Source organism: Dipteris shenzhenensis, chromosome 10, assembly GCF_047967505.1.
Source record: "Dipteris shenzhenensis isolate YYH24624 ecotype China chromosome 10, Dip_SZ_1.0, whole genome shotgun sequence".
NCBI lineage: Eukaryota > Viridiplantae > Streptophyta > Polypodiopsida > Gleicheniales > Dipteridaceae > Dipteris > Dipteris shenzhenensis.
The window spans coordinates 50,923,023-50,941,478 of NC_141605.1; positions in this window are offsets into that span (position 1 = coordinate 50,923,023).

Genomic DNA, 18,456 nt, shown 5'->3' on the forward strand with positions numbered 1-18,456 from the left:
AAAAAGGATGACAGGACGGTGTTTGAAAATACATGACTATAAACTAAGCTAACAATAGCAAGCCCAACCAAATGGCATATGTGGTTAAGCGTCCCCTTCTTGCGAACACCTCGGCACACAAATAGAAAAAGAAGAATTTAAAATATGCAAAAAGCAAATGAAAACACAGAACTTGAAATGGAAAACATATATATATATATATATATATATATATTTAATATAACTAGGGCAGGGAGACGGCGCGCTTCCTTCTCCAAGTAGTTACAATCCGAGGGAACGGGCCCTTCCCCATGTGCTAAGGTTGTAATCGCCAAGAATATTGGCGTCGAGATTGAGTATCACGAATATGTAAGAGGATTATATATTACCTAAATCTCAATGAGTGTATTTGTATTCCAACTCGAGCATCAACCAAATTCTTGTCATGATTTCTTCCATCATTTGCCATGGAAATCCTGTCTCTACCTCCGAAGCGGTTTCTCTATGTGATCGATGTTGGAGAGAGAGGGCGGCAGAGCCAACATCAGCTAGACGATCCAAAGAGTTGACATTTGTGGAATATATAGATTTAGAGGCCTTCAAAAGCGCTCATGCCTTCCATCAAGAGCTTTTCATCCAAAAGCATGCTTTTCATCAAGTGTTATAGGCCTTCAGATCAAAATTAAATCCAAGGCTTATATTAGGACACGTGGCTCAAGGAGAGGTCAAGAAACCCAGAATTCCCCATAGGCTGCCTACCGTAACTAGATTTGTGGGCAGCAGGCACCCTTTCCGTTGTGGAGCACGTACCTACTAACTGGAAACTGAACTTGAATCCTAGGATTTTATCAGGAAAAAAGTGAATGAGTCTAAATGTGGACATGAGACGTCCGTTACGACCCGATCCTCTCTGCAAATGAGGGGTGGTAATTTATTATTGACTTTGTGATGTCCACATTTTAGAAGCTAAAGACCAAAAAATATATGAATAAGGCAATGCTCACAAGAGCTCATGATGATTGATCCTCATTGCAGTCTATATAATATTGTCACATGGACTACAATCATATGAATAAAGGTGTCGATATAAATAAAGACAGTGGTGGAATGCATAAAAAAAGAGATTCTTGATTTTATTCCTACATACAGATGTGCCCTTTCGTTCAATGGGTGGACAAGTAAGCCAGACTCTTAATAAATGTAATGTGCATTAATTCTAAGTGAACAATGTTTTTAGAGAGTATCGATACTTCTCAAAAGAAAAAAATGCATCTTATATCTATAAAGTATACGAAATGGCAACTTCATGCTCTCAACTTATTGTTGCTGAAAGATATTGAAAAATTGCCATTTGTTCATCCAATGCTATAAGATGCTAACAATCTTGTTAATTTTCTAAATAGCCATCAATACTGCACACTATGTATAGACAACACTCAATAATGCAACTACGGTAATTTTTTCAACTAGATTTGCCACCTCTTTTCTTCTGTTCATCATTGGAAGCACGCCACGCTTTAGTCGAGACCATTCTTATGCATGACGTGTGGCAAATAACAAAAAATGCATCCCTGACCATGCAAATGGTATCAGATGGGCATGTTACTTTGCACATGCCTTACAATGGATGAGATTAAGGCCCATATAAAGTACCATGACCATCAAAGACTCACATGTTTGAATGATGAGGCACTCCGATGCGTGTTTTTTGACCCTCCTACATGATGGCTAGTGGACAACAACAAAAATGTATCCTTGACCATGAGTATATAATGATATCCAATGGTCATGGTACTTTGTATGGACCTCAAACAGAATGAGATTAAGGCTTGTGCAAACTACTATGCCGGTTCTCAACCTTGGATACTCCTCTTAAAATGATGTATTGATTTTATATTTGTCATGTGTGGCTCTATGCCCCTCATTAGTCCTTAGAGCCAGGAGGGGAATGTATTGTGGGAGCCATGTATTGGCTTTGATAGGTCTATTTATCAGGCCTGGCATGTGAGTTCTAGGATGTTGGCGCATTGGTCTCCTAGACCTCTGCGTTGGTGATGCATCCATGCATATGAGCTTGTGAGCCATGCTAGATGAGCCTCTGAGTCTATACCATGCTCACTTCCTCAACCATGCAACTGATATTTGATGGGCATGATACTTTGCACGTGTCTTAAAGTGAAAGTGGATGAGATTAATTATCATGCAAAGTATCATGCCCATTGAAGATGCATGTTCGAATGAGGAGCCCAAAGCATGTTTTTTGACCCTCGTGCATGACAACACTACAAGACATGGGCCACTTTCCGATGCTATCTAGTGATATTTCGCGGGCAAGGGCGCAAAAATTGTTGATATGGTTGGTGTGGATAGGGGAGGTGTTAGTATCGACGACAAAATGCTAGTCGGTATAGATGTCGGTATGTATGTTGGTGTAGGTGTTGGTATATACCAACATGCATATCAATGAGTGCTGACACCTGACTATGACACCATCACCGATATTGACTCTGGGTTAAATTTGCCACATTGACATTTTAACAGAACATCATTTCCAAGGAGAACCAAAATAAATTTTTACCACAAGTTTGTGTGAGTGCACAATGGAAATCTACGAGAAGGCAGAGAAGGAGCGAAACACATGCCAATAGTTTGGTGGGTGCAAGATCACCCTAATCTTCCATATGATCTTATTTATATGTCAAGTATATGGACGTGTATAACCGAGGTTAGCTAGGCACACGAGCCTTTAACCCCACAACCTCCCACTCAAAGGCCAATGTGCCTTCAAGGGAGAACAAGCAATGAGCATACTATCCAATGCCCATCAACAATACTCAAACCGCTAAGTAGATAGACTCTTCGTCAGCATATCTACAAGGTTATCATCGGTATGAACCTTGACAGGTTCTATGCGCTTGTCCTCGAGTACCACCCTGATGAAATGGTACCTGGCCTCAATGTGTTTGGTCTTTGCATGAAAGGTGACCGGATTCCATGCTCACTGAATAGCACTCATGGAATCACTATGCAATATCGGTACACCTGTATGAATCCCCAAATCTCCTACTAGCCAATCAAGCCATATAGCCTCCTTGCAACCCTCTATGGCTGCAATATATTCGGCCTCTATGGTAGAAAAAGCAACGCACTTCTCAACACTACACCACCTCCAAAGGTGAACACATAACCAAAAGTGGATCTCCTGCTATCCACATGCCCTGCATAGTCTGAATCTGTGTACCCAAGTACAGGCATCTCTCCTCTACCAAAGCAGATACACATCTCCTTGGTACCCTCATGATGCACTTAATTGTCTCCCAGCGATCAATCTCACTTCTTTTGAAAACTTGGGACCGAATGAAAGCATCAAACCACCATCCAAACTCTTACTTGGTGATCTATTGATCACATGCAATGTAGTCTTCATTGCCTCAACTCAAAAACCACCAAACTTGCATTGGAAAGCATACATCGCAACCTTTTCTGAATGGTTCATCTATTCTGTAACTAGATTTTGCTCTGGAGTACGAGGGGACGTGAGTTCCCTCTTGATCCCACATGTATCATAGAAATCCTTAAAGTCATGAGAGAGATACTCTCCACCATTGTTAGTCCGTAGGCATTTAAGCATTCTACCTGACTGATTTTCAACCAAAGCTAACCATTTCTGAAATACTTGGAACACATTGCTCTTCCAAACTATAGCATAAGCCCACAATTTCATAGTTGCATCATCAATGAATGTCACATAGTATTTAGCCCCGCCTAATGATTGTGTAGGCATGGGACCACATACGTCTGAATGCACCAAATCAAGCTTTTCAAGCTCTTTCTTTGAACTTCTTTTATGAGCTGATAGTCTGCTTCCCATAGAGACAATGCTCACAAAATTCAAAGTCATAAACTTAAATGCGGTACATAACCCAAATGGCATGAGAGTTTCATTCCATTTTGGCTCATGTGCCCCAACCGGCAATGCCACAAAGTACTTGGCTGGTTAGTTATTGCAACAACATGATCAGACACCCCTGACATGTAAGGGATACAATGTCCCACACTTGGCACCTCTTACCAAAATCATAGAGCCCTTCTGAATTTTCCAACTCTGAAGCCAAAGGTAGTCTGAAAACCAGCATCATCTAGCTGACCCGCTGAAATGAGACTCTTGGTCAGCTTAGGCACATGTCTAAATGCAGACCTATTTGCAAAAGAAAACTTTATGTCACCTAATCCCACTATGTCACATGCATAGTTATTTCTAAAATGCACACAACATGTCTTTCCACTATCATAAGTGGAGAACCATTCCCTATGGGGAGTAACACGGAATGAAGCACCAAAATCCAATATCCAATCTTGGGAATATGCATCATCTGAAGTGGTAAGCAACTTTGCAGGTAGACTAGACATGAAGAGAATGTCATTGTCACTATTATTAATGACTACATGGATCTCCTCGATCTTCACTTTTCCTTTTTCCTCCCTGGGGCTCTCTTCCTTCTTATTTGCACCCCAATTTACATTCTTTTTCTTATCCTTTTGCTCTTTTTTCATGTGGCCCTTTTTGCCACAATGGTAACACTCAATGTTCTGTGCTTTAAATTTGCTATGAGACTTCCCTCTTTCTTGGGACTTCCCCTTGAACTACGATCTTGTCCCTTTGCACATTTGAGGTTACATCCTACTTATTACCATCCATAGACTTTCGTCTAATCTCCTTGACCAACAAGCTACCCACAACATCACCAAACTTTAGTACTCCACTAGGTGAAGAGTTAGTGACAATTGTACGGAAGGTATCCCATGAGGATGGCAATGAACACAAGAGGAATATTGCCTTAATCTCCACAAGAGGATGGCAATGAGGAATATTGTGTTAGTCTCCACATCAAAATTCGACTTTTAAGCCTAAAGCTGGCTGAAAATAATATTGAATTCATTCAAGTGAGAAGCAATGGAGACTCCTTCCTTCATCTGTAGCTCAAACAACCTCTTCATGAGGTAAACTTTATTAGAGGTAGTTTCCTTCTCATAAGTGGCACATAATTTCTTCCACAAATCTTCCGTAGTCTGCTCATTTACTACTATGAAATAAACTAACTCTACAAGATGAAGTCTAACAGTAGACTTTGCTAATGCATCCAACTCATTCCAAGCATCTTCAGACATAGTTGTAGGCTTAGCTGCAATCCCTTCCAAGGGTTTAATCTACTTCTATTATATAAGCACATCCCTTATCTGTTCTTTTCACAAAGAAAAGTTTGTCCAATCAAACTTTTTAATGCTGAAAAACTCATTTTCAGACATGGAAGAGGATTTCATGATGCATAAGTAAAATCCCAAATGCTAGTGCTTGCAAGAAAGAATCACACCAAACACTAGGTGCACCCAAATGTGTATGCCAAAATGGAAGGTAATATCATCAAACCTCAAAGGTTCAAAGCATTGAAATGCATCTAACTCATGTGCATATACTATGCATCCATATGAGCAAATATACTTGACTGATAGGTCACCTCTTGGCAACTGCATTAGTCCTAGGGCAATAAATTCATTAGGATGCAAGTAACTTCCCTTCCACAATTCAATGTAACCCAAAACATTAAATTTTTCAGACGCAAGGTGTCATTGGAAGAGTGATGAAAATAGCTTTTCTAAGTGGAGAGCTAGTGGGGCCACATTGAGTTCATAAAATGACAATTTTCTGTATCACTTAGGAAGGAGATACGATACCCTCATACACCTCAAGATTCATAGGATGAAGAAGGGAGCTTCTTTAGGTCCTTGCATTGTGCCACGTTGACTTCATAGCCGGATATTTTCTCATTGAACTTTCACACTAGCCTTGCTATTTCATACACTTTGGCACTAATATAAATGTAGATCTCTTCAGGAATGCGATTTCGTATGGCAATGCATCATGCTCCACCTGTGGTTGGAATCAAGTGAATGTGGGACAACGAGGAGCTACTGTGAGGAGGATTGTGAGGAGAGCTTGTTGGGTTTGGGTGCGCCTTCGCTAGCCACTACGTATCTGATGACGTGCCTCCTTCCTCGTTGATGTGTTCCTATTTGGTGGCTCACCGCCCTATTCCTTAGTTTGCCCCTCCTAACAGCAGCAGCTAATTGCTGCTAGGGTTCCCTGCAATACCCACTACGATAACGGAGGGAAGAGGGGGTTAGAAGCCATGCAGAGGATGTCGTATGGAGGAGAGATCCCATTCGAGGTGGATCACAAATTGCATTCGTAGGCTGGTGCAGGGAGCTGGGCAGCACTGGCTCTCTTTATACCACTTTTATGGTGGTTTAGAGAGTTCCAGAAGGGGTGCTCTAGGTACACGTGGCATTTATCCCTCCCCCAATTTATCTCTCTCCCTACCCGCGATATCCTCCTTTAAGGCATGGGCTAATACTATTTTTACTTGGCCAGCGCTAGAGCGTTTTATGAAACTCTACAATCTTGCGAAGCCATGTGGCACATTCGAAGCCGTTTAGATCAACGGAAGTATTATTAGCTACTTACAATAGCCGATATAGATAGCAACTGGCCCATCCATATACTTAGGAGCTGCCCAAGCACTCTAGTTCACCGAGAGGGGCTACTAGGGAAGCTAGTACCTCCGCCTTACCGAGATTCCCAAGAGAGTTTTTTCTTTAGATGGAGAAAAGGAGGCCAAGAGAGGAGCTTGAGAGTGCTTTGCAATCGCCAAACCATTGGCAGCTATGAGCTCCCCTCCCAATCTGCTCGTGCAAACCCAACACCACTACGCCCGCCTTCACCGTTTCCTCTACAAAACAATTGGGTCTCGCCTCATCGCCTTCTCTGTCATCGCTGTCATCACTTCCTCCGGCTTCCGTCGCTCCCTTTCCCCGCTTCGTAACCCCTCCTCCTCCCCCCACTCCGTTCAATGGGCTTTCTTCTACTTCAACGCCTTCGCCCTCTTCTCTTGCCTCTTTGGTTTGCTTTTTTCTGCCTTCCAGTTCATTTCGCCCGTGAGACCCTTTCACCTTGCCTCCTCTGGCTCCATTGAACGAGAAGTGGATGCCCAGCGCAAGCGCCTCGCTGCAGACCTCTCCAACACCGCTTACGGCGTTTTCCTCCTCATGCTTGCCTCTGTGTACCTGGCTGTCGCCTTCCTGTTTGCTGGGCTCACCGCGGCGGGAGACTCCAAACCCTTACAATGTGCGGTCGCTATTCCTTGTATCATAGGATGTGTTGTCTTTCTGCAGGCATTGCTGTGGATGTTAGATCAATTCTTCCTGTTTTGGCGTCAAATGAGCATGTCCGATCTGGAATTATGGAGAGTGATGAAGCGAGAGACGCTGTTGGGATACCTGTTTTCAAGGTTTTCATACTTAAGGGGGCAGGCAGGGTATCAATGAACGAGATGCAAGCAATAGCTTACCTCCCCTTCTCTTCAACAACAGTCATTTCTATTGTCCTTTATCAGGGGTATGTTATATACTTTCTCCATTTTATGATGTTATGTATATAACCTTTGGAATGTTTTGGCATTTATTGGGCCAGCAATTTACCGCTTTTGTCATAAACCTATGCTTTTCGTGAGGCACATGATTGAAGAATGAGTGTGGTTAAAAAAAAAAAAAAAAAGGGTAAGAGCTTGAGTCTACTTTCTTCAACTCAAATGGGGCTTCCCTAAGTAAGAAGTTGTATGTTTAGACATGTAGTTGTCAATTTACCATAGAGAATGAGGGTAAGGCTTTTGGTTAAGTGTGATTAAGTACCTAAATTATAGTATTTAGTGTGGTCACAGAGCTAGCATTATTTAAATACATGTGCATAGTTGCATATATGAAGGCAACGGACATCCATAAGTAGTAGGGGTCTTTGATTTATATTATAAACTGTAGTTCGAAAGGCACACAAACTGTTCAAAGTATTTAAGCAAACATAAGGACGTGAAATGGGCTGCCATGTTGTTAAAGCGAGAGAGAGATGTTGATGGTAAATGCACATTGATGTTTCAAAGTCATAGGTCCTTTTGCCAGGACAAAAGTATTAAAGTTTAGGGAAACAAGGTGAGACAATAGAGGGGAGAAATATAATTTACTGAGGATGGTTTTCAAAGAAGTCTTGCAATGCATATGATGTTGATGGGAGATTGAAGGTTGCGCTAAGTAGACTTAAAAAAGGTCAAAGGTGAAGGGAGCTAGCTAAAGATGGAGTTGGTATAAGAGGGTTGTTATATACATTGCTTGATTCACAAGGCATAGAGTGCAAAGGGTAAAGGTACAAACTTGATGGGCATTGAAGCTAGTATAGTGCACTCTCTTAGGTTGCTTGTCTCTAAAAATGTGCTTGATGTTGTTGCAGTGGCTTCCTCCTCAAAAGGAGACGTTGAAAGATGCAAAATTAGGGGGTGGTTGCTTGGTTTTTGCTTTTTAGTACAATTTTTGGTGTTATTCGTGAGTTGGGAGGGAACTTGTGATAGGGCCCTTAGGAGCTCAACGTTGACTCTGCATTCCCAACTATTTTAAGAAGGATAAGTAGGATTTTCTAGGTGCTTTTAAAAAGTAGTGATCAACTTGCTTTTTAGGTATTGTCAAAAGCAATGCAAAGGCTTAAAGAAACTCAAGGATCTTGAGAAGGATAGTTTAAGATGTTGCCTAGAAGTGCATCATAACATTTAGTTACTTGTGAAGACATCAACAAGGCTTTTTTGTAAGCACGTTTGGAATTCCCCTTAAATCATTAATATAAGCTTTTGTATTCCTCCCAATAAAAGAAGGATTTAAGGTGTGAAACATTGGTAAAGAAAGATGATGCCGAAACAATTAAAAAGTCGGAATTGTCATTAACTCAAATAAATGTACTAGACAAGGGTAGTGTAAAATCCTACAACTTGTATGGATTGGAGGGAATAAGAACTTGTGAAAAACTTACCTAGAGGTTCCACATTAGGTGCTCATTTATCTAGTCGGTCTTATGTAAGCTCAACCACAATTCCCCTAGATCCATCAAAAGTGTCCTAGGTAGGTAGGTGTGTTATTCAGACCCTTCGAAACTTTGGCATCAGATCCATCACGAGTGTCCTAGGTAGGTAGGTGTGGTGTGTTCATTCGTGTGTCAATGGGAAGAAATATGAATCTTAAATAGTGGACCCACAATAGTGTTAGCATATATTTATCTCTCTCTCCGTAGAAGGAGGCAGGAAATTTGTACATGTTCGAACACGGAGAGGTACAAGTTTGTGAGGAAGGTTTTAAGAGTGGACTCACAATAGTGTGATCGTTCATTTGTCTAGCCATTCTTGCTCTATAGTGGGTAAGTAATTTTTGTATGTAGTGGGCACTACGACAACGTTGTTAGAAGCCAATCTTTGCTATGTTGTATTCCTCTTTCTACTTTTATAATATAATTAGTTCCCTTTGTTTTAAGATTTCTTGAGAAAAATAATTGTCTGTTGAATAGTGATTGAACCTAAGAATATGGGTAATAAGTAATAGTGCATGATGACCATTTAGAATCCATCCAATGCTACATCAATTTGTGCTATAAACAAATCTATGGTCTATGTAGTAGGCAAAGAACTTTGTTCATTGGGAATTACTTGTGTGGATGATTGTCACATCCATCTTTCGGATCTTACAGATTGCAACTTTTCGAGAGTTGATTGGGGTCGGTGTTGGTATGCTAACATTTAAGCTAAGCCATGCAGTACTTCAACACTTTGAAGCCAAGGCCTAGCCAAACTCGTGTCGATGCATGAGCAACGTAAAAATGAGGAGGCACTGCAATGCGCAGAGCTCGCTCAGGCATAGAGGCAACAAAAGCTAGATTGAGAGGTAATGCTTCTCCAACATACACAGATGTCAGCCTTTATGTAGGCAAGTTTGATCGCAACAGCCTCACCCGCCACAGCTTCGTCATCGACAAAGGTAACACCACTTACTCGGATCACTTCAAATTTTGTTAAGTTTGATGTTAAGTGTGACCATACGATAATTTTATAATTTATTCATCAATTTGTAGCGCATTTTTCATTAGTGCGGATTCAAGATGAGCAAGACAAAATCCACCTCACAGCTCATCTTACGGTGAGGTGGCGACGTGGTGGCAACATTGGGCTAATAAGCATACTGACCTAACAATGTTTAAGATGAATTTCGTTTGGGCAACGTTTGTGGTCGACCTCAAAGTCCATTTTCTTTCACCCCAACATATGCTTAACTTGAGGGTGAGTTTTCTCATCTCTCCTAGGACGGTTTGTCTGTGTTGACATACAGTAACAAGATCATCATGTTGGCATAGTAGTTGGACATGACGGAGAGCGCTAAGATGAAGCAATTCATTCGAGGATTGGATACCAACATCCATTATATCATTTGGAACTTCGATGCATCGGGTTGCGTCGGATTGCGAGTGGGTGTTGACTCTCGCACAGAATCAAGAGATGATGCTGAATAGGGGAAAGCCTAAGCAGGTCCAATAAGATTCGAAAGCCTCACAGTAGTCAAACAACACAGCGGATAAGGATCAGAAGGACAACTAGTTTCAAAAGAAAGACGGTTAGGCTTCTGGTTAAAAGGAGTCCAAGCCCAAGATGACTCCGGATGAGAAGGTTAAAGTAGGCATTACAAGAGGCTATCTACAGCTCGGACGAGCAGAAGCAGTACCACCAAGAACATCGTTGCTTTCATTGCCATCACATCGCTGGGCATGGCAAGAAGAATTATCCAAAGTGGCTTGTCGAGAAGGTTGCGGAAGCGCCTACTTCGTCCGTTGTCAATGTATTGGTGCTTTCAATCCCGCCTCCATCCTCAGCTATGAATGTCGTCTTTCTTGCTTTGGTTGTCAATGTATTGGTGCTTTCAATCCCGCCTCCATCCTCATCTATGAATGTCGTCTTTCTTGCTTTGAACGTCGTTTCCATAATGGTCTTTTAAGGTAAGGAGGGCGATTTCTCAGATCAAAAGAAGGCGCTCATTCGAGCGTACGGCACAGCTAACGGGCATCAATTTATTGTCGTGTTCGATATGGGGAGTTCAGAAGATACCATCTTCCCTCAGCTTGCCAAGAGAGTGAGGTGCACCTTGGTGCCTCACGAGCTTGTAGTGGACGGGTTTGTTAGAAATGACCCAACAGAGGGTACACGCAGCGGAAATAATGCCCAGGAGCTCACACAGTGTGCAGTGTGGGTGTGGAATCACAAACTTCTTTTCTTATGTGCATTCAATAGGTGTGCAGACTCATCAATAGACAATGAACCAAACTAGATAGAGAAACCACCATATAATATATTTTCGTCCACAACTATGGACACAATACAAGAGAGACAGATCCAGAGTCCCACCAATGGTGTGGTCCTCTGATCTTACGACAAAGTCCTTCTCCTATCTGCTGGCTATCTCTAGACTAGAGTCCGCGTGCTCCACCTCGAGCGTAAGTAAACTTTCTATCTAGAATGATCCACTCCACCTTGCTGTCTGGAAACCAGCCTAGGTGGGCAGCCTCCTGGCTAAGTCTGCAGCCCTGCTAGCACCTCTCTATCCTCCTGAATGTAGGTCCAGAGGGTGGCTACCTGCTGCTCCTTTCTGCTCTGGATCTACTGTTGCAAGTGATGTAAAATGAGGCCTGAATGTCCTCCTTATATAGCCCTCAAGGGCCTGGCCAGCCAACCGACCCAGCAGCCCTAGAAAGGGCCGACTGCTGGTCGGTTCAGCCACCTGCCCCTGGCCGACCAAAACCGACCCACAGCTCCCTATTTATGGGACTGTGGGCTGCCCTTTTGGGGCACTCATTACAAGGGCCCTTGACCCACCTTTCAAGGGCAGATGCCCTATAAATACATGGTCCAGCCCCCCCCAAAACCTACTGCAAACAGTGCGCCTCCTATCCTAGATCCATCGCAATCTGTCCCAGACTGTCTTGCCTCTGCTCCGGGCTTGTTCCAGCTCTAGGGCTCCTGCCTGAGCTCTGTACATGACCCTGAAACCAGCTGTACAGTAGGCATCTGTAATCCGTACAGATCTGCCATCCTTCCGTACTTTCCTGGCCCTCTGTCCTGCCCATAACAGTTCTAGATGTGCTGCCCACATGCCAGCCATGATGCTGTCTATGTGGCAGCCCCTTTCTCTCTTTTTCTGTTGGGTACTGCCCTAGGTCTCCCTCCCCCATGCTCTCCTCATATGGGGGCTTACAGATGGGGAGGGGTCGTAGTCCTTTGGAACCTTTCGGTGTCGAAATCTTTTCCTGGCTTTTCATCCAGTGGCTCCTCCTCCACCAGGTCCGGTTCTGCTTCCGCACACCATCCTGGTACACAGGTCCATCTCTGGTAGCACCTCCTGGTACCACCTCCTTCAGTCACATTCCCGCCTCTGAACTCGAGCAATCCAGCCGTCACGATCTTCCAGTTGTCCCCCTCATAATGAGTGAACAACCTGGAGTCTTCCAGGCACCATGCTCTGAGGGTCTGTTTCAACCCGTCCTTACTTTGGCAAGGTCTGCAACCAATGAATATTTCTAGATAACTTGGACCATGAACTCTCGCTGAGTTCTCAAGCAGGTACTCTTCTGGCTTCAGTACTCTTTGTCCACCACCTTCTAGCAATCTGCGTCCGAGATTTGAAGAAGCACCAATACTTCCCCTTTTGCCTTCGAAGAAGGCCAATTCCTTCCAATCTCTTATCACCTGAGACAAATGAAGAGCAGAATCTCCCCACAGCATGCTATAAAGACTCAAATGCAGAATATCAAATACATACCAGACTGTTGTGCTGCCTGAATGTTCGCTCTGAAAGCAAACCCTGTACCTCAATGAGGCACTCGCCAAGATCCTGTGTAATCCTGTACTGTCCCCTTCTGAAGTCCAGCATTCATCTGACCATGAGACCCCAGGGCTTTCCATGGAATCCACCCTCGTGTCAGTATCAACAGCTACACACCTGGAAGGTACCAAGCGCTCCATACTGTCCTTCACCTTCACAAAGGCATCTGACTCCTCGTCGACCCACATCTCTATGTCAGACATCCTTACTGTGACTTCTGGATCAACATACCTGACCTCGGTAACACTCGGTGATGTCACCAGGAACAATTCTTCGATTACCACATTAGCTTTGGCCTTTCCCTCTGAATCTGAGTCAGACTCCTATTTGTTTTTCATATCCACCTTTTTCTTTTTGCAGTCCTTTGCAAAATGTCCGGGCGTATCACAATAAAAACACTTCTTCTTGTGCTTCCTCTTCGAAGTCCCCTCGTCGTCAGAGTCATCTTTATTGGACTTGCCACTGTTAAGCTTGCCCTTTCCCTTACCTGCGGAATCCTTTACCAGCATCACCTTGTCGTCTTTGTCCTCGTTGTAGAGCTTCTCCCGAGCTTCCTCCTGCAGCAGTAATGGACAAAACTCCTCAAATGTCAGAGGTTTGGTCCTTTGTTCTGCTGTCACAGCCGTAACAAAGCTCTTGAAACTCCGAGGCAATCTCCTTAGTACCATCAAGGCCAGATGGCATGAGTCTGTCTTCTGACCAATTGCTGCCAGCTAATCCCGCACCACCTTGACCTTCATCAAATGGCTATGTACCGTATTGCCTTCTTCCATATCAAGATTGTAGAGTTTATGCTGAAGAAGCACGCTCCGGGAGGTATTATCTGTCTCGTACAGATCCTTCAAGGTGGCCCACGCCTCTACTGACGTCTCGGCCAGCTGGATATGCGGAAGAACAGAGTCCGCCGTAGTCCCTATGATTATTGCCAGGGCATGGGCATCTCTTTCTTCCCAAGCTTCAAGCTCCTCTCTGTCTACTGCCATGAGTACCTTCCCTTTACTGTCCACCATGTCTTCCGGCTTCGACTCCTCTCCCGTGGTCAGCTTCCACAACTTCCGAGCCACTAAATGACTCCGGATCTTCACTTTCCAGATCGGGTAATTAGTCCCGTCCAGGTTCCCAGACTCTCCAAAGTTAGGGATAGTGAAAGAGAGAAAACTGGAGGAGGAGGAAGGGATAGCAGGGGCTGAAGAGGCTGTCGACATCTCTGCTGTATATACCACTCAGCAAAGTCAACCAAACTCAATTTCAGTAAACCAGAACTCTGAACGCACCTGACTAAACCTGAGTCACCCTCCTTCTCGCAAGGGCACAATCCTCCAGTCGTGGAAGTCGATTCCCTAGAGCTTCTGAATCAGGGTCGTCCTTCAGCAAGGTCCCTGCCTTCAGGCTCCCACACCTGTGAGCCTCCTACTTGGGCTCTGATACCATGTTAGAAATGACCCAACAGAGGGTACACGCAGCGGAAATAATGCCCAGGAGCTCACACAGTGTGCAGTGTGGGTGTGGAATCACAAACTTCTTTTCTTATGTGCATTCAATAGGTGTGCAGACTCATCAATAGACAATGAACCAAACTAGATAGAGAAACCACCATATAATATATTTTCGTCCACAACTATGGACACAATACAAGAGAGACAGATCCAGAGTCCCACCAATGGTGTGGTCCTCTGATCTTACGACAAAGTCCTTCTCCTATCTGCTGGCTATCTCTAGACTAGAGTCCGCGTGCTCCACCTCGAGCGTAAGTAAACTTTCTATCTAGAATGATCCACTCCACCTTGCTGTCTGGAAACCAGCCTAGGTGGGCAGCCTCCTGGCTAAGTCTGCAGCCCTGCTAGCACCTCTCTATCCTCCTGAATGTAGGTCCAGAGGGTGGCTACCTGCTGCTCCTTTCTGCTCTGGATCTACTGTTGCAAGTGATGTAAAATGAGGCCTGAATGTCCTCCTTATATAGCCCTCAAGGGCCTGGCCAGCCAACCGACCCAGCAGCCCTAGAAAGGGCCGACTGCTGGTCGGTTCAGCCACCTGCCCCTGGCCGACCAAAACCGACCCACAGCTCCCTATTTATGGGACTGTGGGCTGCCCTTTTGGGGCACTCATTACAAGGGCCCTTGGCCCACCTTTCAAGGGCAGATGCCCTATAAATACAGGGTCCAGCCCCCCCCCAAAACCTACTGCAAACAGTGCGCCTCCTGTCCTAGATCCATCGCAATCTGTCCCAGACTGTCTTGCCTCTGCTCCGGGCTTGTTCCAGCTCTAGGGCTCCTGCCTGAGCTCCGTACGTGACCCGGAAACCAGCCGTACAGCAGGCATCTGTAATCCGTACAGATCTGCCATCCTTCCGTACTTTCCTGGCCCTCTGTCCTGCCCATAACAGTTCTAGATGTGCTGCCCACATGCCAGCCATGATGCTGTCTATGTGGCAGCCCCTTTCTCTCTTTTTCTGTTGGGTACTGCCCTAGGTCTCCCTCCCCCATGCTCTCCTCATATGGGGGCTTACAGATGGGGAGGTGACCTTTCCAACAGGGTTCACACACTCGGCTTGTGCACACATCATACATAAGGCCATCCATTTTACTTTTTAAGTTCAGAAGGCCATGTTTACGTAGGATTTTATTTTGACTCCTTTGATGGGATACGACATGATCCTCGGGATTGAGTGGTTCTATGAACATGTACTGACGCTTGATTGGCGGTAGGACACCTTCACTATTGTGGAAGGTTTACCTGAGCCCATCGTGATACGCGACGATTGGAGCATACCAGGGATTTCGTTAATCTCGCATATTCAAGCAGGTCGTACCGCCCATAAGCAAGCCATGTGTGCACTTGTCTACGTCTAGTGCCAAATCACTGCAGTTCAAGCTGCTTCGCCGATGAGGTAAGCACTGATGGATCTACTTCAAGAGTTCTAATACATCATGCTCTGAGATGATCTGCCACCCCAACTTCCTTCCAACCAACTGGAAGACCATCGCAATGATCTACTTTCGGACTCGACACCTCCAAGTAAGTTTCCGTATCTAGGGGGAGTTAGAGTAGCAATTGTCTCAATTACTGTCCGCAGGCTTTATAAGACCTTCTTCACGTTTTGCTGCACCCATTCTACTAGTGGCAAAGAAGGATAAGTCCGCACGACTATGTATCGATTACAGAACACTCAAGAAGCTTATATTAAGCAACAAGTTTCCTATGCCCCGCATCAAGTACATCTTGGAACGACTCAATGGTGCAAAATTTTTCTCAAAGATTGACCTCAAGAGTGGTTACCATCAAGTCCGGATTTTTGAAGCTGACATCTCAACAATAGCTTTTTGAATAGAGCGAGCCCATTATGAGTTCGTCGTCATGCCGTTTAGTCTGAAGAATTCACCAACATTCAACGAGATGATGTTACGGGCATTTGTGGAGTATATTGGGAAGTGCCTGTTCATCTTTCTCGATGATATCCTTATCTTTTCTGCTATAGTCGAGTAGCATATTAAGGATGTGCAATGTGTCCTCCAGGTATTACGTGTTAACCAGCTATATCTCAATGCAAAGAAAAGTGAATTCGGCTAGCTGAAAATTCAGTTCAGGAGATCCGATTGTTTGTGGGTTTGTGTCAAGCATGTAGCTCACACATGGATGGTTTCTCGATACACACAGCCCCTCCTATGGATTTACTCAAGGGGGTAAAGACACGAAGACAAAAAGTTTAAGTCACAGGCAAAGATTTGCAGGCCTTACATGACTTGCAATGGCTGGCCACGACAACACCAATTATGAAGATCGCCTCTTGGGATGATCCATTTCTGGTAATCACAGACGCTAGCAATGTCGCCATCGGGGTAATTTTATAGCAAGAAGATAGGCCCGTGGCATATTACAACAGAAAGTTTAACGATGTAAAAAAAAACTATTCAGTTCATGATAGAGAGCTCCTCGGTGTCATCCAGGCATTAAAACATTGGAAGCCTTTTCTATACAGATGAACTTTCACGGTTAAGACAGATTACCAAGCTCTTAAGTGGCTTCAGACAATGCCTAGTGGGCAATGGAGCAATTAGCAACAATGGAGCCATATATTCCAATAATTTGGGGAAATGATCGAGTACGTTCTTGGCAAAAACAACCCTGTTGTCGATGCTCTCAGTCTCGAAAAGGTTCCAGCCAGACCATTGAGCGGGCTACTGTGCTCGGAATCAAAGGAAAGTATCTTGATAGCATGATGGCGCAGTACGCGGAGTCAACAGAGTTTGGCATGCAGTTCCAATTAGCCACAACACTTGCTCTAGTCCATTACTCATTTAGAGGACGGTTGGCTTTTCTATAAGAAAAGATTATGTGTACTCAAAGACAAACGGCAGTTGCTTCTTCATGATGCCCATGATGCCCTTGTTGGTGGTCACAGAGGTATCAACGGGACTTTGGAGAAGTTAGGGTGCTATTTCTATTGGCCAAAGATGCAGAAGGACGTATACAGCTATGTTCAGAATTATCAGATATGCCAAAAAGTCAAGGCTTTCCACAAGAAAGCGACAGGCTTACTTATGCCATTGCCAATCCCCGACGGTCCTTTTAGGACATAGGTATGGATTTCGTGGGGTCACTTCTAGCATCCGTAGGTACGGGTAATACCCAATGTCTTACTATTGTTTGCCTCTTTAGTAAATATTGTATGCTTATTCCCTGCAAATAAACAGCCAACATTGAAGATGTAGCTCATTTGTTTGTCAAGTATTGGTATCCCATTAGAGAGTTGCCAAAGACCATCACATCCGACAAGGACTCCAAGTTTATGTCTAACTTTTGGCAAGCCTTGTTTGATAATTTTGGTACCAAGCTACAGATGTCCAACGTTTTTCATTCGCAACCAAACGGCGAGACAAAAAAGTATAATGGTATGGCGTTTGATATTTTGCATATTGTCATGATGCTTAGGGAAAGTGGAAGCAGTTTCTTCCACTTATGCATGCCATTCTGAATGATACCTATTCTTCCAGTGTTGGTCGCACACCTTATGAAGCGGCGTTTGGATGGTGGTTTACATAACCCCTCACCCGGGCAGTGTCTCCATATCTTGAAGTCAACAAAACCACCGATTCAATGGTAGAGATTACGGAGTCTGTGAAAAGCCGCATCACCAAAGCTCAAGCATCGTATACGTGCCAGGCTAACAAATCTAGACAAGATGTCTAGTATAAAGAGGGGCAATGAAACTAAAAGGTAATTCTTTTCTACACAAATTCACCACTTAATCAATTGGAGAAGAACACAATCACATCACGAAAACGACAACAGATTGGGTACAATCTCCCTGTTAGAGACTCACTGTGCCCACCTGTGAGCCCATGTTTTGTGGGGACAAGGGGCAGTGAGAGGTAGGAAGGATGGGAAAGAGAGACCCAGGCAGACATCATAGGCAACCAGCACACGGGCTGGTTGCTATCTGCAAACAGCAGAGAATTAGGGGGGGCCCTATGCCTCCCTAGAAGCATCAATAGTCCCATGGACTAGTTGCACAGGGCACCCTTTTATAGGGGCTTGTGGCAGGGCCAGTCGGCCCAACCAGGGCTACCGACTAGGGTCGACCCTGGTCAGCAAATTTCCAAAACAGTCTGGTCGGCCACCAGTCAGGGGACCGACCCTGCTGGTCGGCCAAACCAGAGGGCCTGGGCAGTGCCTATAAAAGGCCCACTC